The sequence below is a fragment of the Tupaia chinensis genome, unplaced genomic scaffold (assembly GCF_000334495.1).
Source record: "Tupaia chinensis unplaced genomic scaffold, TupChi_1.0 Scaffold000065_1, whole genome shotgun sequence".
In the NCBI taxonomy this organism is placed as follows: Eukaryota; Metazoa; Chordata; class Mammalia; order Scandentia; family Tupaiidae; genus Tupaia; species Tupaia belangeri.
The window spans coordinates 1,286,519-1,302,717 of NW_006159523.1; positions in this window are offsets into that span (position 1 = coordinate 1,286,519).

Sequence of the window (16,199 nt, forward strand, 5' to 3'; positions counted from 1 at the left end):
AAGAGACTTTACCCAGCATGATATACACCTCCATCTGGCCTAGTTGAGACTATTATACACATCCTTGTCAACAGATAATAAACCTTATCTGTGTCCCAAAAGTGTCTTACCTCTCCGTTTTCCCCCCAAATTTCCTTTCGTATACTCTTCCCCTTCCACACACTTTGTACTTTGTCTCTAGTATCCATTACAATTTTTAATACTTTCATGTTCTCCAGTTTTTCAGTCTCTACCATAGAGTACAGACAGTTGGTATATGTTAAATGGAAACATACAATGCCTCTTTTTGATAAAGTCACAGTAAATCCCTTTGAATTAGGAAAATTCTGTCATCTGGAGTGGCCAACATTTGGAGTAAGTTGGCCACCTGAAGGGACTTTAGATCTGCCTACCACCTATAGGGTCCAACACATTGTTTATGGGGATCTGGGTCACCTGGACCAGATTCCATACATCCAAATTTGGATTGACTTGGTACTGCAGGACCCAAAGTGGCTACATGGAGTTGGGCAGAAATTCCCATCCAAGATTTGCCTGTCTACCTGGCAAAAGGCTAGTCAAATGCTTTTTTCATGAAACAAAAAGAGGACAAGAGCCCATGTTCTGTCATCCCTGAACCCCTTGAAGGGCCATTTCTGTATAGTCCTCCCCCTTGTCCTCTGGTTTCAGTCCTACCACCAAACTGGGAGCCCCTGCTTAGCCCACTACACACGCAGAGTGGAACACCCTATCAGTTGCCAGGCTGCACTGGGCAAGGGGACACGCTACAAACCCTCTCCCCAGGAAGTCCCCATGATGCTCACTACCAAGGGGCTCCCATGTTACCCCTCCGGCAGGCCCCTATGGTACTTACTAATGACCTTCCCTTTATGTTCTATGTTCCCTTTTTGACTAGTGACCTGTACAATTTAAAAAGCCAACCCCCCATCTTCCTCACAAAATCCCCAGGGGCTCATCTCTTTTTTAGAGTCTGTCTTTTTTACCCACCAGCTGACCAGGGATGACTGTCAACAATTCCTCCAGACTTTATTCACATCAGAAGAAAGAGAATGAATCAAGGTGAAATCCCAGAAACTTGTCCTGAATCTAGATGGAGTCAAGAACTGATCTGTTGTGCCTATAGAGAGTTTTTCCCCTCACCCAGCTCTCCTGGGAAGCCAGTTCAGACCACAGTAAGGAGGCTCTCGATCAGTATTGCCAGACTGCTGAGAAGGATTAGAGTGGTGACATGAAAGCCCACCAATCTGTCTGAGGAAAGCAAAACTGCAGGGTCTGAATGAGTCTCCAACTGCCTTCCTAGAGAAACTCTTTGAGGACCACTAGCACTATACACCCATAGACTTGGAAGCCTCAGAGAACAGGTGAGCAGTGAACATTGTGATCATGACCCAGTTGATCTCAGACATTAGGAGAAATCTACAAAAGTTATAGGGGTTTGAAGGAAAAGTACTGTCCAAACTCGAGGAGGTAGCTCAAAAGGTCTTCAGTAACTGAGAGGGCAGCAAGACTGTCCAAACTCAACAGATAGAAAAGGTCCTGGTGTCAACTATGAGATAAAATCAAGAAGATTCAGCCAGTAGATGTTCCTCAGGGATGAGGAGATCAAGGGAACCCCTGAGCAGGCAACTGAGGCACTCTGGTATGGGAAGAAACCAATGTGCCTATTGTAAGAAAAGTCACTGACAAAACAAATGCTCAAAGAGACAAAATTTGGCCCCCATTATGATGGAGGAGACTGACTGATGGGACCAGGGCTCCAAACAATGTGGCCTCCAGGAGCCCATGGTGACCCTACAAATGGAAAGAAAATCTATTGATTTCCTCATTGACACAAGGGTCACTTATTCTGTCTTGAAGGGGGCTGAAGACTCACTAACAACGTTGAAAATCCCCATTCAGGGAGCCACAGGAAAAATAAAAGAATACCCTTGTACCTAAACATAAATAACTGACTTGGGATCTGGCACAGTCACGCACCACTTCTTGGTCATGCCAGATTACCCCTACCTCCTTTGGGCAGAGACATCTTGAGTAAATTGAGGGCCACCATAAGCTTCTAGTGAAGAGATGAAAAGAATCTACTTTCCTGAAAAGCCCAGCCAAATTCCATTAACCATTCCCCTTGGAAAATAATACCTTCTCCAACCAGAAGATCTTGAAGCCACCTCAAAGGAGCCCAGTCTCTCTCTCTATTAGAGAGTGTACAGGCAGAAATACCAATTTTTTGGAAAGAAAATATCCCTTCACATTTGGCAAAGCACCAACCACTAATTGTGGTGCAGCTCTCTACCAAGGCAACACCTCGTCCACCTCTTCCAATACCCCATAAACCAGGAGGCAAAGGTTGGTATTGCAAAACACATCAGGAGACTAAAAGAGACGGGGGTCTTGGTCCCTTGTAAGTCTCTGTGGAATACTCCACTCCTGCTCATGCAGAAGCTGGGGACAAATGACTACCAACCAGTTCAAGACGTACAGGAGGTCAACAAAAAGATGGAGACCATTTATCCTACTGTCCCAAACCCATATATCCTTCTAAGTACACTGCCACCAAGCTGTCATATGTACACCATACCAGACTCATTGCCCCTTTCACCCCTGAGTGAGTCCATCTTTGCTTTAGAGGGGGTGGACTTGGAAACAGGGATGGCAGGCCAGTTGACATGGACCAGGCTCCCCCAACTGTTCAAGAATTCCCTCACCATCTTTGGTGAAGCCTTGAGTCAGGACTTGCTCCCCTTTAGGCAGGAGCACACATAAGTAACTCTGCTCCAGTATGTAGACGACCTCCTTCTGGCAGCTGAGACAATGGACCGATGCATCCAGGTCTCATGGACCCTGCTGCAAATTCGGGCAAACCTCGGGTATCGGGTCCCAGCCAAGAAAGTCCAACTCTGCACCCCTCAGGCTGCATATCTGGGCTGCAACTTGGAGGGAGGTAAGCAGACCCTCTCTTCAGGCCGCATCCAAGCTATCTTAAAATCCCCACTCTGATCACAATATGACAGGTGTGAGAGCTCCTTGGTGCTGCGAGATACTCCTGCCTCTGGACCCTGGGTTTTACTAAGATAGCCAGACTCCTTTATGCCACAACAGGGGGAAAGGATCCATACTTGAGATCTTTTCTTGAGATGGATGGAGGTAGAGGAACAAGCCTTCTGGGCCCTGAAGACTGCTTTGGAGAGTGTCCTGGCTTTAGGCCTCCCTGATGTATCAAAACTGTTCCAACTGTACATGCCTGAGTCAAAGGGCATCACAAAATGGGTCTTGATGCAAACCGTGGTATCATGGAAATATCCCATGGCTTACTTATCCAAGAAGCTGGACTCAGTGGCATCAGGATGGCCTAGTTGCCTGTACTCCATTGTAGCAACTGCCATCCTCATTAAGGAAGTTTCAAAGCTGGACCCTAAAACAGGACTTACAAGCCATTGTCATTCAGTCAAGATGCTGCTCTGGAGCCCACCAGAATGCTGGGTCTCAAGCCTGTGCATAACCCAGTACCAGGTGCTTTTACTGAACACACCCAGGTCACCTTTCTGAAGATTGCTGCTTTCAACCCCACCACTCTGCTGCCAGATGATGACCTGCAGTAACCTCTGCATGACTGCTCTGAGATTCTCACTTCACTCTTCAGTCTCTGAGAGGACTTCACAGACCAACCACTGGGTAACCCAAATACAGTCCTCTACACCAACAGGAGCAGCTATATGGTGGACAGAAAGAGGTACCTGGGGACGGCAGTGGTAAACATCAACCAGGTGATATGGACCCAAGCATTGGGGCCCAGAGCTTCAGCTCAGGAGGCAGAGCTGATAGCTCTTACCTGGGCCTTTTGCTGGAGAAAGGGCAAAACCGTCTACACAGGGAGTAGGTATGCCTTCACCGCCCTGCACATTCACTGGGCTCTATACCAGGAATGAGGATTGCTCAAATCTGGGGAAAAAGAGATCAAGAATGTTCCAGAAATCCTAGCATTGTTAGACACATGCTGGTTACCATAAAAAGTAGCAGTCATGAACTGCTGTGGACACCAAGCCAGGTCAATCCTTGAGGTTAAGGAGAATGCCTTTGTGGACGGGGTGGCCAAAGATATCACCCTAAAGCCAGTGGGGCCCCTATAAATCCTCCCCATGCTTCCTCTTTGAACCTTCACTAAGAAGCCCAGATATTCTCAGGAGGAAAAAGAATTGGGCCATGCCCTAGGTGCAATGGACCAGCCTGAAGGATGGAGAGAACTGCCCGATGGGCGACTCCTCTTTCCAGCATTAGGATGGAGCCACATCTCACAGCTCTACTGGAACACTCACCTAGGGGTAACGGATATAATAGAACTTCTCAAGAGGGACTATTATATCCCTGGGCTGGCAAAAATTGCCAAAGACACAAACACAAGGTGTCACATCTGTGCCCAAGCAAACTCTGGAAAGCCAGCACCCCCAACACACACACACACATACACACACACACACACAGACACAATCGTTAGACCAGGCTACAAGGACAGAACTCTGGGGAACATCGGGAAGTAGACTTCACTGAACTCCCTCACGGATCAGCAGGACACCGTTATCTGCTGGTATTTGTTGACACCACTGCTGTATGGTCAGAGGCATACCCCACCAAGGCTGAGATAGCACAGGTAGTTGCTAAAAAATTATTGTCTGAAATTGTCCCATGCTTTGGGTTACCAGTAATTCTGGAGTCTGACAATGGCCTGGCATTCACTACCTACATTACTTAGTTATTGGCAAAGTGTTTAAAAATCAGTTGGAAACTTCACTGTGTCTACAGTCCTCAGAGTTCAGGACAGGTACAATGAATGGGATACGTAAGGAAACCTTAACCAAGTTAAAGTTGGAGACTGGTGAAAATTAGGTGAGTCTCCCTCCTTTAGCCCTTTTGCGTGCACATTGCAGCCCTTATGTGCAGAGGTTGACCTCCTTTGAAATAATGTTTGGAAGACTGCCCCCTATTGGTGATGAAATGAAGGGAGATCTTTCTAACCCTCACTTTTGAAGTCCCTGAAGGACCTACAAGTGTCAACAAGGAGACTTATCACCTTGTCTAGGAAACTCACCGGCCTCTGGGAACCTTTGCTCAGCTGACACTCACCAGAGGTCTGGGGATCTGGTCTGGGCTGAGAAATACGAGTGTGCCTCACTGTAGACCCACTGGACCGGCCCTTTTCCTGTCATCTTGACTACTCTGACAGCAGTCAAGGTTGCTGAGAAGCAACGTTGGATTCACTATACCCAAATGTAAAAGGCTGCACCCATTGAGACTGACAAATGGCAAGCACAGCCCTCAGAGGACCCACTGAAGGTCTAATTACCACGTGATTGATCCTGAGTGCTACCCTATTGGTGGCAGTCAACAGCCCCTACTTGATGGCCATCGGGGACTACACCTGGGAACTGACAAAGACTGTGGAGGGTGAGACCCTAGCAAGGAATGTTACATACGGTGGGCCCCAATTCTCTGTGGATCTTTGTCAACTATTGGGGCCCAAATATAGCAGGTGCCCTTTGGGCACCCTGGAACCTAGATATGGTTGTGGGACTCAAGGGCCAGAAGGGGGGCTGCAATAGGAGCAACTCTATTTTTATCCTGGGAATGGCCCTTTCCACTGTGGGGCCCACAGGATTTCTACTGTGCTTATCAGGGCAGCAAGTCCTTTGCCTCATGGAAGAAAGTTGAGAATGTGTTGAACATCTGTGGGAAAATCCTTCCCATTGTTCTTGGTGGTCTTGCAACCTGTTCTGCATTACTGTTGTCTCTTGGAAGGCCCCTTACTGGGCATCAGGAAAGACATGGGGGCTCCCCATATGCATACACCTGGGGACCAGATCCAGGCACCCCATTCATCATCCAAAAGCGACTTGCCCCAATCTTCAGGAATCCCACTGGGCCCCTGACTCTTGGTGGAATGTCCACCCACTGGTAAAATGGGGCCTATAGTGCCAGAACCCCTTACCTTGAACACCCTGTTAGCTCCACTCCCTCAACTGACTCGAACCTCCTGCTCTTCAACAGGCCCCAAACCCCTTCTGGTAACCTTGGATGCAGTTTTCAGCTACTTAAATCAGACACAGTCCAATACCACGGAGACTGCTGCCTGTGCCTCAACCCAGAGCCTCCATATAACACTGGAATAGGGGTGAATGCTAAGGTAGGCAAAGATGACTTTGATGTTCAAAACCTTTCACTCTCAACCTGATGTAGCTGGGGAAAAAAAACCCTGAATAACCCTAGGAAATGTATGAGGAAGGAGGGCTTGTTTTAAATCCAAGAATTACAGTTTATCTTCCAAGTATTCAAAATTCTGCTTCTTAGTACTCACCTTTAGCTCAGCAATGCATATCACTTTCTAGTGGCTCTGCAGGGAACCTGGTTTACCTGTACAGATGGTATTACTCCTTGCATGAATCCTAGCCTGTTTGAAGGCCCAGGCCATTCCCCTCATCTCTGTGTACTAACTCCTATCTTTCCTCAGGTCTGTCATTACTCCATAGACAGAGATCAAAAACACCTAGGAATCCTTAGATGAAAGGGAAGCGCCATTTTAGTCCAGCCTTAATGGATCTTGGCGTGAGTTCAGAGATCCTGGGGACATCCACCTTGTTACAAGAAGATAAAAATATAAAAGCTCTCTGAACCCAAGAAGGTAAGGACCTATAAGACCTAGAGCGGAATGTGGGTAGACTAGAAGAGTCCCTAGGTTCCTTGGCTGAGATGGTCTTACAAAATAGGAGAGGCTTATATCTCTTATTCTTAAAACAAGAGGGGCTCTGCATAGCATTAGGAGAGACCTGATGCTTCTAGACTAACCATTCTAGGGACGTTAAACATAGCTTGAGCCAACTTAATAAACAATTGCAGGAGAGAGAGGAATGACTACAGACAGAGGGTAACTGGTTTAAAATTTGTTTAATTGGTCCCCCTAGCTGAGCACTCTCCTTACCAGCCCACCTGGCCCCTTAGCCCTGCTGCTCCTTGGGTTCAATATAGGACCCTGCATGATTAATTGCCTGTGCCGCTATGTCAGGGAAAGGGCTCAATCTGTCAAGCTGATGGTCATGAAAACCTACTACCACCACTTCCTGGTCGACGAACTGGATTCAAGGATTTAAATCTCATTACAACCAGTGGAGAATGTGGTGGTCTGAATCTCATGAAACTGAAACAGTTCTGAGAAAAGGTGGAAAACTGGGTCAGGAGGATGTGGTGTGTACAGCTTGAGCTAAGATTTCCCAGAATATCAGTTTAATGCCTGGGGTTAGAAAGTCCTGGGCAATAGCCTTCGCTTACTAGCGAAATGTAACCTAAATAAATAAATAAACAACAACAAAACAGAATGTAGATGTAGACTTTGAACAAGATATTTTACTTTGAACATGGTAACACTCTCATGCGGTTTTTTTGTGCTTAAATACTCTGTAAAACTGTGGGTTTGGGCGGTTGTCTTTGACTCCATTTTTTTTTTTTTTTGGAGAGGTTTTTGCTATAGGGCGCGTGCACTCGCAAGACAGACAGAGAGAGACAGAGAAATAGAAAGTGAGAAATCACCCCCCAGGGGGGATGGTCACGCCGCAATCCCTTCTCCTCCATTCTCCTCTCGGGATCTTGGACATGCACGCACACGCGCCCGGCTTGAGTTTTAAGCCACCGGGTCTGGGACGCAAACCCTAGTTGACTATATGGGAGTCCAGCGACATAGCCATTATGCTAACTGCTGGTTCCTTGACTCCATTTCATTGTGATGTAGGACGGCAGTCCCTGGGCAGGAATAAAGGTTCCTAAATTCCAATTTGGTGGTTTCACTTACCAGTTTATGTCTTGTGCCACAGCATGTTGAATTTTAAAATCTCATATTTTTCATAGCTTATGTGCTGCATTTTATATTGTATTTGTTGTTTTACATTAATATGTTCAAATTTTAAATTGAACCAAATATAGAAGTAATCTTAGTATTTCTTTTATGACAATTCTGCAAAGAAAAAATTTGCAATACCGGGAATAATTATTTATTTAAAAAGTTACTAGATTTTTATATAATTATTACTTCAATTCAAGTAATTTTTACTTGAATAGAACATTTGAGTGAAAGCAAACTTAATTTTATTTCTAAATATTTTGCTAACTATTTTAATATTTTACTGAGGGGAAAAAAAACCTTCCAATATCTGGTGGTTTTATTCTATTTGTTTCCTCTTCAATTTTATCTATTCTTATCTGTTTATTCTATTGGTGTTTTGCCCCAGCTTAATGTCTGTAATACATAAAATCTTAAAAATATATATTGTAACTATATGTCAAATTTCTGCCTTTGCTCCCTCTTTCATAATTCTCTTTGTCACATATGATGTCTTTCATTTGAAATGATGTTATCATTCTCCAATTACAATAATATAATCATCAGAAAAATTGAGCATTTTAAAACATTTTATGTATTTCAATATACACTTACATAAAATATTATTTTTTGAGAGATTTTTGCTATAGGGTGCATGTGCTCACCAGACAGACAGAGAGAGACAGAGAGACAGAAAGCGAGAAATCACCCCCCAGGGGGGATGGCCATGCCGCAATCCCTTCTCCTCCATTCTCCTCTTGATCTTGAGCATGCATGCACACGCGCCTGGCGTGAGTTTTAAGCCACCGGGTCCGGGACACGAACCATGGTCAACTACGTGGGAGTCCAGCAACATAGCCATTATACAAACTGCTGGTCCCTCATACTATTATTAACATTTTTCATTTTTTGTTTTCTTATTTTTTACTAGTTTTGAAAATATCTCTCTAATTTATAGTTTTTCACTAATATTATTTCTATTGTAATTTTTCTTAAAAGAATGAATTTTACCTGCTTTTACCTCATGCACGAAAGGGGTAACTATGTGAAGTAATGAATGTGTTGGCTTGCTTTTCTAAAGTAATTATTTCACTGTCTATATGTATCTCAAAATGTCATGTCATATAAGTAGAAAAAATTAAATGAATAATGTTATTTTCTCTCATAGACAAAGTAATTCTCCAGAACTATATACTATTAGGAAAAAAATCCTAAAATTAAGATATTTTAATGTATTGAAAAACAACAGTAAATTTAGTGTTTTAGTAAAGTGTAAGAAGAGACAGATTACTGGGAAAAAAGTAGACTGCAAAAATGAGAATTGGCATACAAATGTTTTAATTATTGTAATCCATGTAAGAAAAATAGCACCCAGAAAATGACTATTTGCAAATAGTAAATAAACATAATCCTAAACAGATTTCCATATTATTTATTTATTCATAGATTAAAAAGTATCTTGTAATTCATTACAATGAATATAATTAAATTCATTTTGTTCTTTAAAAGACTTTAGGAAGAGTACATTTGCAAAAGACTTGATGTGTCTAGACTACATTGCATTTTGAATTCTTTCATTTTCATTGAAATACACAGTGGTACGTACTAATATAATTATTTTGATAATTCAGTATTAAATGTTAAATGTCAATTTGGAGACCCATAGCAAACAAAGGCAGATAAGTAGAAAAGAAAGCATTGAAAACTAAAAAAACAAACAAAACAAAACTATAAAAACAACTATTAATGATAGTTACATCAGTTTTTTGGTTTGTTTTATATGTGCTGAGGTTTTTTTTTTTTTTGGAGAGGTTTTTTCACTATAGGGCGCGTGCGCTCGCCAGACAGACAGAGAGAGACAGAGAGACAGAAAGCGAGAAATCACCCCCCAGGGGGGATGGTCATGCCGCAATCCCTTCTCCTCCATTCTCCTCTTGGGATCTTGGGCACGCACGCACACGCACCTGGTGTGAGTTTTAAGCCACCCGGTCCAGGACGCGAACCGCGGTCAAATACGTGGGAGTCTAGCGACACAGCCATTACACTAATTGCTGGGTCCCATATGTGCTGAGGTTTTGACTGGCACTTTTTAAAGTGAGATTGTGAAAAATGTTAGTACCTCTTTCCCACTGTACAAGATGTCAGGTGAAAAAGCCACAAAGCAGGATACCAAGAAGAAACCTGAAGCCAAGAAGGCTGATGCCAGTGGCAAGGTTAAAAAGGGTGACTCCAAGGCTAAAGAGTCCAAGAAGGGGAAGCCCCATTGCAGCCGAAACCCTGTCCTACTCCGCAGCATCGGCAGATACTTCCGATCTGCCACGTTTTCCAGGAAGGCCATGTACAAGAGAAAATACTCGGCCACTAAATCCAGAATTGAAAAGAAAAAGGAGAAGTTTCTTGTGACTGTCACAAAACCAGTTGGTGGAGAAAAGAGTGGTTTTCTTGAAGCAGCTGAGCAGTGTCTTGCTACTTGTAACTGGACCTCTGGTTCTCATCTGAATTCCACTGTGTAGAACACACCAACAATTTGACCATAGCCACCTCCACAAAAATTGATATTAGCAAAGTAAAAATCCTAATGCACCTTACTGATGTTTACTTCAAGAAAAAGAAACTGAGAAAGCCCAGACACCAGAAAGGTGAGATCTTCCACACAGACAAGGAGAAATTCAAGATTTCAGAGCAGCGGCAAAGTTGATCAGAAAGCTGTGGACCAACAAATTATACCAAAAAATCAAAGCTGTTCCTCATCTCCAAGGCTACCTGTGATCTGTGTTTGCTCTCACAAAGTTTTTGCCAAGAACCTAAATAACTGATGACATAAAAAAAAAAAAGTGTTTAGTGCTTTACAATTATAACGAGATATGCAGGAACAAGAAAAATTATAAAAATAGTACTCTTGGGCTAGCAGGTGGCATGGTGGTTAAGATACTAGACTCCCACAGAGCCAACCATAGTTTGAGTCCTGGACATTGCAGCTTGAAAAGTCATGCTGTGTGTGTGTGTGTGTGTGTGTGTGTGTGCACCTCAAATCCCAAGAAGACAATGGAGGAAATTGTGGTGTTGACCATACCCCTGGGGTGATTTCTCATAGAAGCAGAAAGCAAAATGGTGGTTTCAGGGTCTAGGAGGCCAGAGATATAGAATTTCTCTTTAATGGGTATAAAGAATCAACTACACAGGATGAAAAGCTTCTAAAGTCTGCTGTTCAGTATTGTGCATATAGTTTTTATAGACTATAATTCTCTACCAGGCACTTAAAAATTTAAGAGGATAGAGGTCATGTTTATTTGTTTTGCACAGGAAAAAAAAAAGTAAAATAAGAGAATAATCCAAGAATATAAAAAGGATTACTTTTCTTTTCATGGAGAAAACACTAAAAGCAGCAGAATCCCAGGTTTCATACATCAGCAGGTGAAAGTGAAACAGAACTAACACCTTTTCAGGCCAAGCTGACTGGAGATTCCAATCAAGGTTGGCATGTGACTTCCAACTCTCAGTCGAGCAATACAAACACAGAGGCTGGGCCTCTATATTTAATTTGGACAAGGAAAAAAAGAAAGTAAAGTTAGAGATAGCCAGATAGTTTCACAATCATATTCTACTTTGTCACAAATGAGATAGAGCTTTGAACAACTCTGCAACTAAAGCATCAAATATTATTGATATTTTATTTTACTTTATTTTTTTTAGAGAGATTTTTGCACACCAGTGAGACAGAAAGTGATAAATCAACCCCCAGAGGGGATGCCATGCCACGGTCTCTCCTCCTCCATTGTCGTCTTAGGACTTTGGGCATGCATGCACGTGCATCCAGTGAGAGTTTAAGCTGCTGGTTCTAGGACTCAAACTACAGTCCACTCTGTGGGTGTCCAGTGATGTAATGAATATGCCATCTGGTGGCCCCTTTACTGGCTTATTTAATGCTGATATATTTTGTAATTAGTTTTTAAAGTAGTAGAGAAATTTCCATAGGCTTACAGTTGTGGATTTCTTCTAAAAGACTTGTTGAATATTAATTAGAGAATTTTTCTTTTAAAATAAATGAAATACGCTCCATGAGAGTGAATGTATAAAAGAAGTTGAAATAAAATAAAAATATAAATAAAACAAAAAATATGTTGGAGAAATCTGAACAATCAGAGACACTTTTGGGAACCAGACATCGTAGAGTATAATATAACTGAATTTAATGGAAAAAGTTCTGAATTGATGTCCCAGGCTCTCCCTGAGCACACTGGGTGCCTGTGTGTCCAGAATATAGGCTAGTTGAGTCTTCGGATAGATCTGCGTGAAGACCTCTTGGAGTATCAGCCTCTCTGTCTCTGTCTCTTTCTGTGTCTCTGTAATGGGTGAAAAAGTGAACAAACTAAAAATAATGGAGACTTTTTTATGAGCATCAAAATTGAAATGTAAACATCAAAAAAGATCATCTAGAACTCTAAAATAAATTATCTAAAATTGGTAATTATTTTGAGATGTCTAACACTGTAATAGACAAAGAAAAAGGCCTTTTTTCCAGTCACCTGTATTAGTTTCCTCACTTGCTGAAACCCGGACCCAATGTAAACGCGACATATTTCAGATTTCTTACCTTTTTTATTTGTTTATAGCAACAACACTCCTTGGTAGCAAATTCCCAATCAGCTAGCTTTTTTATTGATAGTGTTGTCTAATAAGTAGCTGTGTCTCACCCTAATACCCAATGATTTCAAACACCGATTGTATATTTTGATGTGTGTAACTATAGACTGGTAGGTTGAGCTGACTTTGACCTTGGTCGGTTTCATGACTCTGTAGTTCTAAGGTTAACCTGGGTGCTCCTTCCTCAGGACACAGCATCTGAGGGAGCTTTGACTCACATTATTTTTCAAGAGAGTTTTTTTTTTTTTTTTTGCCATAGGGCACGTGTACTCACAAGAGAGATAGAGAGACAAAGAGAGACAGAGAAAGTGAAAGGAAAAGTGAGAAATCATCCTCAGGAGAGGATGGCCATGAGATCTTGAGCATGTACACACATACACTTGGCATGATTTTCAAGACACTGGGTCCAGGACCCAAACCATGGTCAGTCATTTGGGAGTCCAGTGATGTAACCACCGTTGACCCCACATTTTTTTATCCTCCTCCTGAAACAGTGAGAGATCTGTGGCACATTTTTGTGTGGTTATTAACAGACAGAAGATGGAAGGTGTGCATGCAGCCTCTTATGACCTAAGCTTTGACATTGTCATGCTACTGTCATTTCTGTACAGATGACATTGGTTGAAATAAATCACATGGCAGGACCCAAAGTTAAGGAAGGGGAAATACATTCAGATCATGGTGAAGCCCTGGATAGAGGAGAGAGTAAAAAGCAGTTGATTTCAGTAAGCACCAGAAGGAAACAGAACAGTAAGAACATGCTGGAATATTCACTTTGCAAGTTAATTAACATGTGATTGTATGTATAAAAGAAATTGAAATAAAATATATAAAAAAGAAAGATTATGAGACTTGAAATATGGTAAAAGCAACTTTATAAATTGAGGAAGGAGTGTGGCATTAATAAGATAGTTGGATACACTGAGCTTAGAAAAATGACTACTTATAGAAGAGACATAGTCTACCTTAAATAAATTAAAAAATAAACTTTATATATTGTAATAACTAAATATGCAAAAAATATACATTAGAAGAAATTGAAGAATGTTCTAGTAGAGAATTTTTCTTCTAACTAAAGATCAAAAATCCAAAATAAAATTCACAGATGTCTGAATGTATTAAAATTTGCAAATATATTTAACCAATTGCATTATAAGTAAAATAAAAAGATACATAGTAGACTGTGATTACACTTTCAACCATAGTAGACATGCTGTCCTTTAATCAAATGACTTGTATCTCTGATTTACTTCTCAAGTCTGGATCATGAGCATGGTCCCGTGACCTTATTCTCAGTGTTACCGGCAAACTAGGCCCAGTGGCTTTTCTTCTTGATCAATGAAATAGGAGGCAGAGGCTGGAAAAGTGTTTATTTCTATAACCAGTTATAGGGAGACAGCAGCAAGCACCATCAACTTGTCTCAAGAAGCACAACACGTTCTCAGTATTTGTGGACACGATATACCAACGGGTGCAAATCATCCCTCACTACAATCAATCAGGGTCTATTGGTTCCTATGAGTAATTATCCTGATTCCTGTCTTACTTTAAATACCCACTCCTGGGTTCGCATCTGACCATTCCTCAAACAGATCTCCCTATGATTCAGATTATTCTTGTCAGAGAATTCCTTGGTCAGATTATTCTTGTTAGAGACCTTTTTGTTTTTCAAGTTTATTTTTCTAAAGTAAATAATAAAGTTTTTGTAAACAAAGAATTTTGCATTCTTTTGTCTATTAAATGTTTCTTTTCTTTACCATTAATTTTAAAATGGTTGTTGTTCTGTTCAAGATGAAGCTGGCCTGTTTCATCAGGAGTACCTTATCCCTTATTACAATTCTTCATTTGTCCATTCTATCACTGATTTATTTCAATCACCAACAGTCAATACACAATATTTTTATACCCTAGTTCTCCAAAGCCTCTTGCAGTTTTGCTTCTTATCCATTCTTCTCTACTAAAATTACTATCACACTGTCATCAACAACTTCTTGGGGGTAAAGTTGCAAGAGTTGCAACATATCCATTCAATAATTGAATAGATAAATCTGAATACATTAACATTTGCAAATACATACAGTTATATTGAAAGTAAAGCAAAAGAACACATGGCAGCCTGTGAGATTGCATTTATAATCTGCCCATTTCAGGTCACAATGCAGTGGAGGTAAAATGTGTCAAACCAGAGGATATTTAGAAGGATACCCAATATATCCACTCAAACTCAGCTCAGAGAAAACAGCAAGCATCTGTGAAGTGTCCAGTAGTGGGTACTGTCTCTCTCAATTACCATCACAATATCTGTCCTCCTCATTATCTCTGACATTGGGATTCACCATCTCGTCTGGCTGTACCGTAGGAAACATGGTTTGAAGAGATAAGAGGAAATTTGGCCCATCATCTAGCAGTAATAATGTCCAGTCACTTTTACTAATTGTAATTCATCCCAGCGTAGTCTGGTATGCTATGATAGGAGTCAATACTATTAGCATTCAAGAGTATGACTCATATTATGTTGTATATATTCTAATAACTAAATAAATTCCAAAAATTACCAAAAAGTACACATTTTCAGAAGTATATTTCATGTTTTCAGCAAAATAATAGTAATAATAATAATAATAAAAGAAATGTCCTGATTTTGGCAATAGGTTCATAAATAGGTAAAAACAGCAACTACTTACATAGCATGTATTATTGAGTAGGACTTGCTCATAAATACTTTGTGTATATAGACTTCTAGCTTCTGACAGAAAACAGATCCCTGTAGCAAATCAATTACTTTTTGTACTAATTTTAAAATAAGAAAATTCTGAGCTACAAGTAACTTTCAAAAGACCAAAGAGAACTAATCTCTGGGTAGCAAGATATTTTACAGCTGTCTTCAGTTGTCATCTTTTAAAGCAACCTCTACAGATTTAATAGTTTGTCTTAATTTTAGGTTTTCTTTAGTTAATACTATTTTTTTCTTTTTTTTTACTAGAACTCTTTTTTTTGGCTTCCATAACTTCCCTCTGCCCTAATTTCTCTTTGTGTCTATGCCTTTTTTGGCTTTCATAACTTCGCTCTGCCCTAATTTCTCTTTGTGTCTATGCCTGTTATTTCTCAGAATCTTTTTCAGGTTTCTCTTGTTTACCACTGTACCTGGAATGTTTGGAGGAGTCCGACCCGGTGGGGCTCCAGTTCATAACTTCGCTCTGCCCTAATTTCTCTTTGTGTCTATGCCTGTTATTTCTCAGAATCTTTTTCAGGTTTCTCTTGTTTACCACTGTACCTGGAATGTTTGGAGGAGTCCGACCCGGTGGGGCTCCAGGACCCGTCTGAGCCCCTTGACCTTTGAGCATCGCTTCTGGTCGGTTCAGTAAGTTGGCAAGGCTGCGACTGTATGCCCCCCGACCTTGGAACAAGCTTGGGTCACTTAGCATGTTGGCAAGGCCGCTTGCTATTCGCTCCGGGACTGTGATAGCCTTGCTGGGAAATGACCCCCCTCTGACTCCCCGATATACTACTATAAAAGAATTACATAGCTCCCTCATACATCTTGAGTGTGTGGTAAGATTTCCCAAAAAGTCCCCCGACCGCTCCCCTTTACCCTGACCACTTACTGTTAATTACAACGCTTCATTGGGCACAGTAAAGGGTGTGCTAAAGTTCTTCCTGATCTTTGGAAGGCCCCTCAAGACACATTTAATATAAATAA